General features: G+C 39.7%; 1 protein-coding gene across 3 annotated transcripts in view; it reads left to right on the plus strand.

Annotated features, from left to right (window-relative positions):
- MTMR2 (myotubularin related protein 2) overlaps positions 1-12,591 on the plus strand; it is a 128,629-nt gene that overhangs the window by 21,026 nt on the left and 95,012 nt on the right. The gene's annotated exons all lie outside the window — the stretch shown is intronic.

The following is a 12,591-nucleotide window of genomic DNA, read 5'->3' on the forward strand; positions in this document are numbered from 1 at the left end:
TAAAAACAAAGGATCAAATTATTAGAGACTGATTTGTTTTACTCCAATCCTGTGTTTGACCTTACTCTGATAAACTAACATTCTCTGATGGCAGTAGGGGGAGTCCTATTCTAGTCTCCATTAGGTAAAAGCAGTTTACATAGTTTTGTTGTTTCTTTTTGTTAGGTAATGTCCTAAACTCTTTGCATGCATTATTGTGTTTAATCTTTATGAGAAGGTGAACTCTTCCTGGCATATGGTAAGCATCAGTAACTATTAACTAAATGGAGGAGATATAAAATAAATAAGTAAAGCACAAAGTATGTCAGATGGTAATAAGCACTGTAGGAAAAGTAAAGCAGGAAGGGAATAAAGAATGAGTTTAGAGTGGTTTGCACTTTTAAGTAGATTGACCAGGGAAGGTCATACTAAAGAAGGCAACATTTGAGCAAAGAAGCTGAAGGAAGTGAAGGAAAAAACGGGAAATATGGGAGAAGAGAGTTAGAGATAACGAAGGAATAAAGGTCTTCAAGTAGGAAATTGCCTAGTGTGTTTGAGGACCAGCAAGGGGTCTGTTATAGTGCAAGGGGGCAGAAGGAAGAATAGTAGAAGTTAAGATCAGTGTGTGGGAGCAGATTGTGAAAGGCCTTATAGGCCATTTTAAGAACTTTGGCTTTTATTCTGAGTGGGATGGCAAGGTAGTAGAAGGCTTTTTGCAAAGGAGTGACAATATCAGATGTTTCAAAAAGGATCACTCTGGTTGCTGAGTGAAGAACAAACTGGGATGGGATACGAGGGCGATCAGGCTGCCCAGGCAGGTGTCGCCTTCCTTCCTCACCACTCCATGTTCATCCCTCCCAAAGCTGTTTTCTCGGTTAAAGAGGATGACCTTCCCTGATAGAGGAGAAGCATTCTTCTTAGGTCATGCGTATATGAGTAGCTTGGCTGCCCTGCTAGACAGGAAGAGTAATCTGCAAATTGGAACAAGGCCCAGTTTGCAGACACGGTGGTGGGAGACGGGTACAGGACAGAAAGTGAGGCTGTATTTTTCCGTTTGAAAAATCTATGGGGAGTGCAGTGACCTTGGGAAGACCAGGCTTTAGTTAGAGTGAAAGAGGCCATTGGAGAGAGAGTAGAAGAAATTTTGCTGATACTTGACCTTGAAAATCCAAAGTATAGGAATTGGGGGTGAATGGAAGATGGGATCAGTGTTTTATCTCCCCAGTTAGAGAATTAAGTACCCTGAGGGATTTCTTCTTTTGGTTGTATACTCCAGATAAGAAGTAATGTGATTGGGGTGCCTGGGTGGCTCAGTGGGTTGGGCCTCTGCCTTCGGCTCCCGGTCCTGGGATTTCAGGGTCCCGAGATCGAGCCCCATGTTGGGCTCTCTGCTCGGTGGGGAGCCTGCTTCCCCCCCTCACTCTGCCTGCCTCTCTGCCTACTTGTGATCTCTCTCTGTCAAATAAATAAATAAAATCTTAAAAAAAAAAAAAGAATCAATGTAACTTGGTCAAAAGGGGATCTGATTCTATAGCTGGCTTAGCCACTAATTTGGTAAGATATTTCAGACCATTCCCTTCACTTTTCTGGGCTTTATCTTTTTATCTTATCTGGGCTTCACTTTATCTGTGTAAATGAGAGGAGTTTTACTAGAATGATCTCAGAGGTCTTTGGAAGTGATAATATCCTATAATTCATTGGCTGGCCATCAGAATAGTTGGTTAACTGATGCCTCTACTTGTATTTGAAAGAAACATTTGAAAAATATTATCTCATGTAATTCTAGTTGCTTACTACACAGCTTAATGTCATTGTAAGGTACAGGCAGTCACCAACCAGGATCAGAATGAGAAGTAAGCCTGGAGAGAAGGTGGGGCCAGATGGTTCCAGTAGCGAGTATTTGTGGTTGCAGGACTGAGAAGATAGGGTATGTTTGAAAATCTTCTGCACAGAGGTGACAAGTGAAGCTGTGGGAGTCTGTATTTCTGAGAGATGGAGTATGGAGAACAGAGCCAAGGTTAGAACTTTCAAGAGAATCTATATTTAGAGGGTGACTGGACGAAAAGAACCTAGAGAAGAATATTTGAGTATAGAGAACACCAGTAAATTTTAGTGACAAAGGAACTTTAGCGAGAAAAGCATTGCAAGAGGGAGGCAGTGATACAGTATCAAATCCTGTGGACAGGTTATGGAGAATGAGAACTGAGAGGAGCAAGGTGCCCCGCCTTAGTTCCTGAGGTCAGTAATGACATTGGCAGAGTGGAATCAGTAGAGTAAAGTAGAACTCAGTATTTTGTTAATGATGCCAACATAGATTCAGCCACTCACCATTGAGTTCCTGCTAACTGTCCAGTGTTGTGTGAAGCCTATGTATGTACACACACACACACACAGCACGCACATGCACACTCGCTTTCCAAAGGAGACCAGATGGGATAGAGTAAAGAACGGGGGAGGAAAGAACTGGCCTGAACCTGAGAAGAGACATGCCATCCATCATCTAAGGAAGGAAGAGTTGGTTTGGATATAGATAAATTTACTGAGAGATGGTCAAGAAGTTGAGACAATTTGTGCCTCATTATCTCAGTTTTTTTCATTCATACTGGGTCATTGTTGCTAAAACATTATATAGACCATGTTGACATAGTAATTGATTTAACATATGTTAATAAATCCATTGGATTTTTCTCTTACTTTCCTTTACTGCTCTGTAGTGTTGCATGCTATTAACTATTGGTTTTAAAATACTCTTCTTGGCTCTCACTAAACTTGTCTTTTAATTTTTCCCTATTTTTTTTTGTACTTCTACTTCTCCAGTCTCTATTCTGTGAAAATGAATGTAATTCTGTTCACTAAATCTCATGTCTCTTTTTGCTGTATATGCTGTTCCTAGGCTACATGATTCAGTTTCATGGATTTAGCTAAATAAATGTAGCTGTAACCTATCTAGGGAATGTGAAAACTGGAAAAGTTCTGTGTTGCTACTTACTCGATAAACACATTCACATGGGTATTTTGTGAGAACTTCAGATTAATTTTTTTTTTAAAGATTTTATTTATTTATTTGACAGACAGAGATCACAAGTAGGCAGAGAGGCAGGCAGAGAGAGAGAGAGAGAGGAGGAAGCAGGCTCCCTGCTGAGCAGAGAGCCTGATGCGGGGCTCGATCCCAGGACTCTGGGATCATGACCTGAGCCGAAGGCAGAGGCTTTAACCCACTGAGCCACCCAGGTGCCCCGAGAACTTCAGATTAAACATCATCACATCAAATCACATCATATCCATTAGGGATGTTTCCACATACCTCATTATTCAAACTTTTTCTTCTGCCCGATTTTTATCATTTTGTGGCCTATTTTAGTTGTTCATTAAGACCTAATTCAATAACCTTAACTAAGTTTCTGTAGAATTTTTACCCTCCAATCTGTGCTCCCTAACTCCAGCAGAATATCTAACAGTTCTTACAAAATGTTAGATGGCTTCCCATCTAACGTCTAGAATGGAGTCTGCAGTTTCTTCATGAAACTTCCACCCTTGCTGTGACCCACAGAGCCAGTCACATTAGCTTCCCCAGTCTTCTGTTTATGCTGTTCTCTGTCTTGGATGTTTTCCCTCTTCTGCTTTACGGTCAAAACCTACTAACAGACCCTCAGAAACGACACATCTCTCCGGTCGGCCTCACCCTTTCCCATTGAATCTTTTCATTGTCTTTTCAAGTCCCATTGAATCTTTTCTTCCTTTTTTCTCCTACAGTATTTTTAACTGCCCTTACGGCATTCATCACGATCAATTCCTAGGTAAATAGGAGTTTGCCTTTCCCATGAGGCTGCAGTTTGGGAGCACATGGAAGACTGCTGAATCACATGTGTTGTCACAGTGCACTCACTCAACCCTGAGTAAGCAGTAGCTCAGCCCTGCCCGAGTGAGTGAGTGAATGAATGAATGAATGAACAAATGAATGAACAAATTCATGACCAGATAAAATCTGACTGAAATCTTTGGGCCTGTTAGTGTATGAGGGGCTGCATATTTTCCCTGTGGATGTTTTGAGGCCACGTCAGTCTTAACGATTTCAAGCTGGAACTCTCAGCTGCCCATAGTACCTCCTTTTCTTTGTTGCTATTTTGGCACACTGGTTTCTGAGTCAGCAAGACTTGGAATCATATTCTGACCCTTTTCTCTCCCTATGTCATCATGTCGAGTTCTTTGCCAAGTTCTATTGATTCTGTCTCCATGGTGTCCTTTGCATCCATGTGTGTTTCATTTTTACTGCTAGGTTAGGCCCTTAGTTCCTCTGCTTGGGGAGGTCTCCTAATAGATTTTCCTGCCCTTATCATGGGTTCTTTGACCTGTTCTTAAAATAATCTTTCTAAAGCACAGAAACTTTCAGTAGCTTCTCAGTGCTTTCAGAACTAAATATCTAAATATCCACTTATTTGTTATGACCTTCTACAGTCTAATCAAAACCTACTGTTTCAGGCTTATCTCTGTGTGTTCTAAATATCCTGTACTCCAACCAAAGTTGCAATAGCTTTAATATCCCCTAATTTCTCACTTATTTGTTTGTTTGTTTGTTTCTTCATGCTGTTTTTTTGCTTAGTGAAATTGTTGAGAAGGTGTTGAACCTCTTCTGTATTTTGACTAACCTCAGATACCAACCATTTCTTTCATAAAATCTTTCTCAAGCCCATAAATTAAAGCTGTATATGAACTTTTCAGTTCCAAACCTCTAAGTGCTTTATTTCTCTTTCATTCATTTTTCTTTTTCTTTTTAAAAAATAATTTGTTTATTTGACACAGAGAGAGAAAGAGAGTGAGTGAGTGCACAAGCAGGGGGAGCAGCAGGCAGAGGGAGAAGCAGTTTCCCTACTGAGCAAGGAGCCTGATTCAGGACTTGATCCCAGGATACCGGGATCATGACCTGAGCTGAAGGCAGACGCTTAACCAACTGAGCCACTGAGGCATCTCTCTCATTCATTTTTCATATTTTGCACTGTGGGGTGTGTGTGTGTGTGCGCGCGTGTGTGTACTTGAATTGAATATCTAGGAGTGAAAAGTCAGCAAAGGCAGAAAGCCCTCGTGTGTGTACTTGAATTAAATATCTAGGAGTGAAAAGTCAGCAAAGCAGAAAGCCCGTTATTTATCTCTATATCTTTAGGAGTTGCTAAAACAGTAGGACTTGGAGTATAGTGGGTGCTCAAGAGTACTGATTACTCTTTACCTGAGATACGAGATAACCAAAACCATATGCTACTGAAAGATGAGAATTTATAGTATCAGAACTGAGAAAAGAACATTAAAAATATTTTATTGTTATCTTTTCTTACAGTTGGGTCGTTAGTAATCACAGAAAGAGCCATTTTACAGAATTCATTAGATGCAGAAGCCAGATGGCTAGGGATTAAGGAATGAGTGGGTATTGAGAGAATGGAGCCAGTGAGAATAGACACGCTGTTGTGATGTGGAAGGTGGCAAACCTTGTAAGAAATGGAATAGGGTCTGTAGATTTGGAAAGAGACTTGTGAAGGAAAACCACTGGTGGTGTTTGAAAGAAAAATGAGTGTGCTGTCGGAAACCCCCAAGTGCCAGAATTCTTCCAAATCATACGTTTTCATTTTTCCCCTCTGCGGAGAACTGCTCCGAATGAGTCAGGTCTCTGAAGCTAATACCATGTTGCAGTGGCTTGAGGTCGCAAGGTTGGAGTAAATGTTCGCACCATAGAGTGAGAAGACGTGTAAACATGACCGTGTTGGGCACTGGCAAGGGTGATGTTCCCGAGTCAGTTGAGTTTATGTTCCTCTGTTCCAGTTCAATGTGATGAAATTATTTAGAAGAGAAGAGTTACGTAGCTGGTCATATATATATATTTAGAGGGTCTCTTTCCTTAATTATTAAGCACATGTCTTTTAAATGTAATAAATTTGGAGAAGAATCATTACATAGCTAAATTAGAATATCTTTCCAACTCATTTTAAAAGATCTAGTTTCTGGTAAAATCACTTAATATGAAAACAATAAAAATATTTAAAGAGGGCGCCTGGGTGGCTCAGTGGTTTAAGCCTCTGCCTTCGGCTCAGGTCATGATCTCAGGGTCCTGGGATCGAGTCCCGCATCGGGCTCTCTGCTTGGCAGGGAGCCTGCTTCCTCCTCTCTCTTTCTCTGCCTGCCTCTCTGCCTACTTGTGATCTCTCTCTGTCAAATAAATAAATAAAATCTTTAAAAAAATATTTAAAGAAATTGTAGCTTATATTTCTTGATAGGATATCATTAATGTTTACCTACAAGCAGGGGTGTTGAATTTACACAGTGATAGCCCAGAGCTCCTGAAATAAGTGTAGCTATTCGGTTTAGTTTTCCTTTGATTTTATTATACACAAATATTCTCTTAAAGACTTATTGTAAGAAATAAAATATTAGAATATTTCTATTTAGTCTGAGTCTTCATATTTAAGACTAAGGCTATGATTATAGAATTAGAAAATAGAGATAGATACAAACACATACAATTTGTGGACAATTTAATTTTTCAGTATTTGTTTAGGTACTGTATGGATATAATGAAAGGTAGTACTCATTTCGGAAGCCCTAGACTACATTGAATTAAAAGGGGTGCCTTGATGGCTTAGTCGGTTAAGCATCTGCCTTGGGCTCAGGTCATCTGAGGGTCCTGGGACTGAGTCCTGTGTTGGGCTCCCTGCTCAGCAGGGAGTCTGCTTCTCTCTCTTGCTCTCTCTCTCTCCCTCTGCTCCTCCCCCTGCTCATGTGCATGTGTATAAATTCTTTAAAATAAAAGGTGGGGGGGATCATCTAGGCCAGGATTCTTAACCTTAAAGTCCCTGACATTGTAAACAAATCAGAGAATAGCTCTGAGATTTTCAAAGAGGTATTGGACCACCAAAAAAGGTATTGGACCACCCCTAAAATTAATTGTAATGGGGAATAACTCATTTGGCCAAGGATACTGCTGTTAGCTCGTTACATCTAAAATCCTGGTTTGTCAGTCCCCAAGTATTTTTTTTTTTAACCATCCCAATGGAAATAACACATAGCCCAAAACCAATTCCCAGCAGTTTAGGATTATTTGTCATTCACTTAAGAGATAATCTCTTTAGAGAAATATTTGCCCAAGTGTATTAAGAAATGTTTAAGTGGAAATGCGACACTATGATGTATAAAATAATATATACACAGTAACTCCTGAAGCCAAATGAGACCAATTATCTTCTTCTGTCCTTGTTCTGCCTCCTCCCTCCCTTTACCAGGTCTCTTTTTAATTTTGTCTTGGATATTCTAGTCATGGCCTCTGATGATTTTGATTAGAATAATCCAATATTGTGATCATTCTCATTCATTCTTTCACTCATCAGTTAATTCAAGAAATATTTCATGAGTGCCTGATCTGTATTCCTGGGAACAGAATGGTGAACAAAATTGAGATGGTTCCTTCTTTCTTGAAGTGTGTGGTCTTAGGGGACATAGATGTTAATCAAGCATTTGTGAGGAAATGTAAGAATAGGACTTCCTAGGTTAGAAAGAACTAAAAACACAAAGAGCTATGAGCTAACAACTACTGAGGGATCTGATCTGAGGCATCTGATCAGATTTCCCAGAAGAGGTGATGTTTCAGTTGAAAACTTAAGTCAGGAAGGAGTTTGGCATGACCATGCTCCGAGCAGCAGAGCCAGCATATTTAAGGAGCTCAGAGAACCAGTGGGATTGAGCTGAGAAAAAGCAAGGGAAAGATTGATGCACAAAAGGAAGCTGAAGAAGGACATGGGAGCAGATCCTGTAATGATTTGAAAGCTATTTGAGGTAAGAGGAAGTGGAACGTCATTGGAGAATTTCAAGCAGGGGAATGACATTGATTGGGCGGGACTCTCTGGCCATTATCAATAATGCTGCTGTGAACATTCACGTACATTCGTGTGTATTCATGTGTTGTTTTGTATAGACATATGTTTTTATTACTCTTGGGAATATATTTAGGAGTGGAATTGCTGGGTCATTTGGAAATTCTGTTTCACATTTTAAAGAAATGCCAGTCTGTTCTCCAAAGTGGCTCTTATCATTTTATAGCCCCACCAGCAGTGTAGGAGGGTCCCATTTCTCCATATCTTTTCTGACGTCTGTTATTGCCTATCTTTTTGACTGCAGCCACCTTAGACGGCATGGAGTGGTATCTTACTGTGAACTGCTTGCCTTTTCCTAGCAAGGCTTTTTAAGCTTTGCCCTTTTATCCACTTAGTTTGAATAAACTACTCATTGTCCACAAAATGTGCCCTGTACTTTCCCAAGCTGTTTTTTAAAATTTCATTTCATGTATGCATATGCTTATATATGCAATGCCCTGATCTGTGCCTCACAATCTTTGAAGACCCAACTAGATTTTTTCCTGTCTTCTTCATTTTATCACACTGAGACCTATAGAATAGTTGAAACTTGACCATTTTACCCGTAGAAGTAGCAATTTCTAATGCTTCATTTTAATGTATTTCTTGATTTCCTCTAATCCTGAAATTATTTCCATTGCCTTTGAGCTTTTTCTCCTAGTACTTGTTTGTACCTTCATGGTATTATTGATGTGCTGATGTGGTACAATGTCTCTTACAGGGCTGAAATCTCAAGGGCAGAGGCTATTCTATAGCCCAGTTTTGTACATAGGGTTTGATCATTGTTAACTCTCTTTAAAAGGAGTATGTGTACTATATAATGAATCAATATAAACGTAGTATATCCGATATACATAACTATAACTGAATCCACATGCAAAGATGTTGGAATGCCTAGATCCTGTAAGAATAACTTAGGAAGTTTCTTGCGGAAAATGAACTTTGAACAGAAGATTTAGGTAGTTAAAAACCACTGTTGGGGGGGTGACTGGGTGGATCAGTGGGTTAAGCCTCTGCCTTTGGCTCAGGTCATGATCTCAGGGTCCTGGGACCCTGAGACTGAGCCTCTCAGTGGACTCTCTGCTCAGCAGGGAGCCTGCTTCCTCCTCTCTCTGCCTGCCTCTGCCTACTTGTGATCTCTGTTTGTCAAATAAATAAAGTCTTTTTATAAAAATACTTTAAAAAAATTTTTTATACACATATGATGTATTTTTATCCCCAGGGGTACAGGTTTGTGAATTGTCAGGTTTACACACTTCACAGCACTCACCATAGCACGTACCCTCCCCAGTGTCCATAACCCCACTCCCCTCTCCCAAACCCTCCCCTCCCCAGCAACCCTCAGTTTGTTTTGTGAGATTAAGAGTCACTTATGGTTTGTCTCCCTCCCAATCCCATCTTGTTTCATTTATTCTTCTCCTAACCCCCTAATCCCTCATGTTGCATCTCCACATCCTCATATCAGGTAGATCATATGATAGTTTTTTTTCTTCAATTGACTTATTTCACTAAGCATGATACCCTCTAGTTCTATCCACGTCGTCGCAAATGGCAAGATTTCATTTCTTTTGATGGCTGCATAGTATTCCATTGTGTATATATACCACATCTTCTTTATCCATTCATCTGTTGATGGACATCTAGGTTCTTTCCATAGTTTGGCCATTGTAGACATTGCTGCTATAAACATTTGGGTGCACGTGCCCCTTCGGATCACTACGTTTGTATCTTTAGGGTAAATACCCAGTAGTGCAATTGCTGGGTCATAGGGTAGTTCTATTTTCAACATTTTGAGGAACCTCCATGCTGTTTTCCAGAGTGGTTGCACCAGCTTGCATTCCCACCAACAGTGTAGGAGGGTTTCCCTTTCTCCACATCCTTGCCAGCATCTGTCCTTTCCTGTATTGTTAATTTTAGCCATTCTGACTGGTGTGAGGTGATATCTCATTGTGGTTTTGATTTGTATTTCCCTGATGTCGAGTGATGTGGAGTACTTTTTCATGTGTCCGTTAGCCATCTGAATGTCTTCTTTGCAGAAATGTCTGTACATGTCCTCTGCCCATTTCTTGATTGGGTTATTTGTTCTTTGGGTGTGGAGTTTGCTAAGTTCCTTATAAATTTTGGACACTAGCCCTTTATCTGATATGTCATTTGCAAATATCTTCTCCCATTCTGTCAGTTGTCTTTTGGTTTTGTTAACTGTTTCCTTTGCTGTGCAAAAGCTTTTGATCTTGATGAAATCCCAATAGTTCATTTTTGCCTTTGCTTCCCTTGCCTTTGGCGGTGTTCCTAAGAAGATGTTGCTGCGACTGGGGTCGAAGAGGTTGCTGCCTGCATTCTCCTCAAGGATTTTGATGGATTCCTTTCTCACATTGAGGTCCTTCATCCATTTGGAGTCTATTTTCGTGTGTGGTGTAAGGAAGTGGTCCAATTTCATTTTTCTGTATGTGGCTGTCCAATTTTCCCAGCACCATTTATTGAAGAGGCTGTCTTTTTTCCACTGGACATTCTTTCCTGCTTTGTCGAAGATGAGTTGACCATAGAGTTGAGGGTCGATTTCTGGGCTCTCTATTCTGTTCCATTGATCTATGTGTCTGTTTTTGTGCCAGTACCATGCTGTCTTGATGACGACAGCTTTGTAATAGAGCTTGAAGTCCGGAATTGTGATGCCACCAACTTTGGCTTTCTTTTTCAATATTCCTTTGGCTATTCGAGGTCTTTTCTGGTTCCATATAAATTTTAGGATTATTTGTTCCATTTCTTTGAAAAAAATGGATGGTATTTTGATAGGGATTGCATTAAATGTGTAGATTGCTTTAGGTAGCATAGACATTTTCACAATATTTATTCTTCCAATCCAGGAGCATGGGACATTTTTCCATTTCTGTGTGTCTTCCTCAATTTCTTTCATGAGTACTTTATAGTTTTCTGCATATAGATTCTTAGCCTCTTTGGTTAGGTTTATTCCTAGGTATCTTATAGTTTTGGGTGCAATTGTAAATGGGATTGATTCCTTAATTTCTCTTTCTTCTGTCTTGTTGTTGGTGTACAGAAAAGCAACTGATTTCTGTGCATTGATTTTATATCCTGACACTTTACTGAATTCCTGTACAAGTTCTAGCAGTTTTGGAGTGGACTCTTTTGGGTTTTCCACATATAGTATCATATCATCTGCGAAGAGTGATAGTTTGACTTCTTCTTTGCCGATTTGGATGCCTTTAATTTCCTTCTATTGTCTGATTGCTGAGGCTAGGACTTCTAGTACTATGTTGAATAGCAGTGGTGATAATGGACATCCCTGCCGTGTTCCTGACCTTAGTGGAAAAGCTTTCAGTTTTTCTCCATTGAGAATGATATTTGTGGTGGGTTTTTCATAGATGGCTTTGATAATATTGAGGTATGTGCCCTCTATCCCTACACTTCGAAGAGTTTTGATCAGGAAGGGATGCTGTACTTTGTCAAATGCTTTTTCAGCATCTATGGAGAGTATCATATGGTTCTTTTTCTTTCTTTTATTAATGTGTTGTATCACATTGATGCATTTGCGGATATTGAATCAACCTTGCAGCCCTGGAATAAATCCCATTTAGTCGTGGTGAATAATCCTTTTAATGTACTGTTGAATCCTATTGGCTAGTATTTTGGTGAGAATATTTGCATCTGTGTTCATCAAGGATATTGGTCTGTAGTTCTCTTTTGATGGGATTCTTGTCTGGTTTTGGGATCAAGGTGATGCTGGCCGCAAGAAATGAGTTTGGAAGTTTTCCTTCCATTTCTATTTTTTGGAACAATTTCAGGAGAATAAGAATTAGTTCTTCTTTAAATGTTTGGTAGAATTTCCCTGGGAAGCCATCTGGCCCAGGGCTTTTGTTTTTTTGGAGATTTTTGATGACTGTTTCAATCTCTTTACTGGTTATGGGTCTGTTCAGGTTTTCTATTTCTTCCTGGTTCAGTTGTGGTAGTTTATATGTCTCTAGGAATGCATCCATTTCTTCCAGATTGTCGAATTTGTTGGCATAGAGTTGCTCATAGTATGTTCTTATAATTGTCTGTATTTCTTTGGTGTTACTTGTGATCTCTCTTCTTTCATTCATGATTTTATTTATTTGGGTCCTTTCTCTTTTCTTTTTGACAAGTCTGGCCAGGGGTTTATCAATCTTATTAATTCTTTCAAAGAACAAGCTCCTGGTTTTGTTGATTTGTTCTATTGTTTTTTTGGTTTCTATTTCATTGATTTCTGCTCTGATCTTTATGATTTCTCTTCTCCTGCTGGGTTTAGGGTTTCTTTCTTGTTCTTTCTCCAGCTCCTTTAGGTTTAGGGTTAGGTTGTGTACTTGAGACCTTTCTTGTTTCTTGAGAAAGGCTTGTACCGCTATATATTTTCCTCTCAGGACTGCCTTTGCCGTGTCCCACAGATTTTTGAACCGTTGTGTTTTCCTTATCATTTGTTTCCATGAATTTTTTCAATTCTTCTTTAATTTCCTGGTTGACCCATTCATTCTTTAGAAGGATGCTGTTTAGTCTCCATGTATTTGGATTCTTTCCAAATTTCCTCTTGTGATTGAGTTCTAGCTTCAGAGCATTGTGGTCTGAAAATATGCAGGGAATGATCCCAATCTTTTGATACCGGTTGAGACCTGATTTGTGACCTAGGATGTGATCTATTCTGGAGAATGTTCCATGTGCACTAGAGAAGAATGTGTATTCTGTTGCTTTGGCATGA

Source organism: Meles meles, chromosome 8 (assembly GCF_922984935.1).
Source record: "Meles meles chromosome 8, mMelMel3.1 paternal haplotype, whole genome shotgun sequence".
Lineage (NCBI taxonomy): Eukaryota > Metazoa > Chordata > Mammalia > Carnivora > Mustelidae > Meles > Meles meles.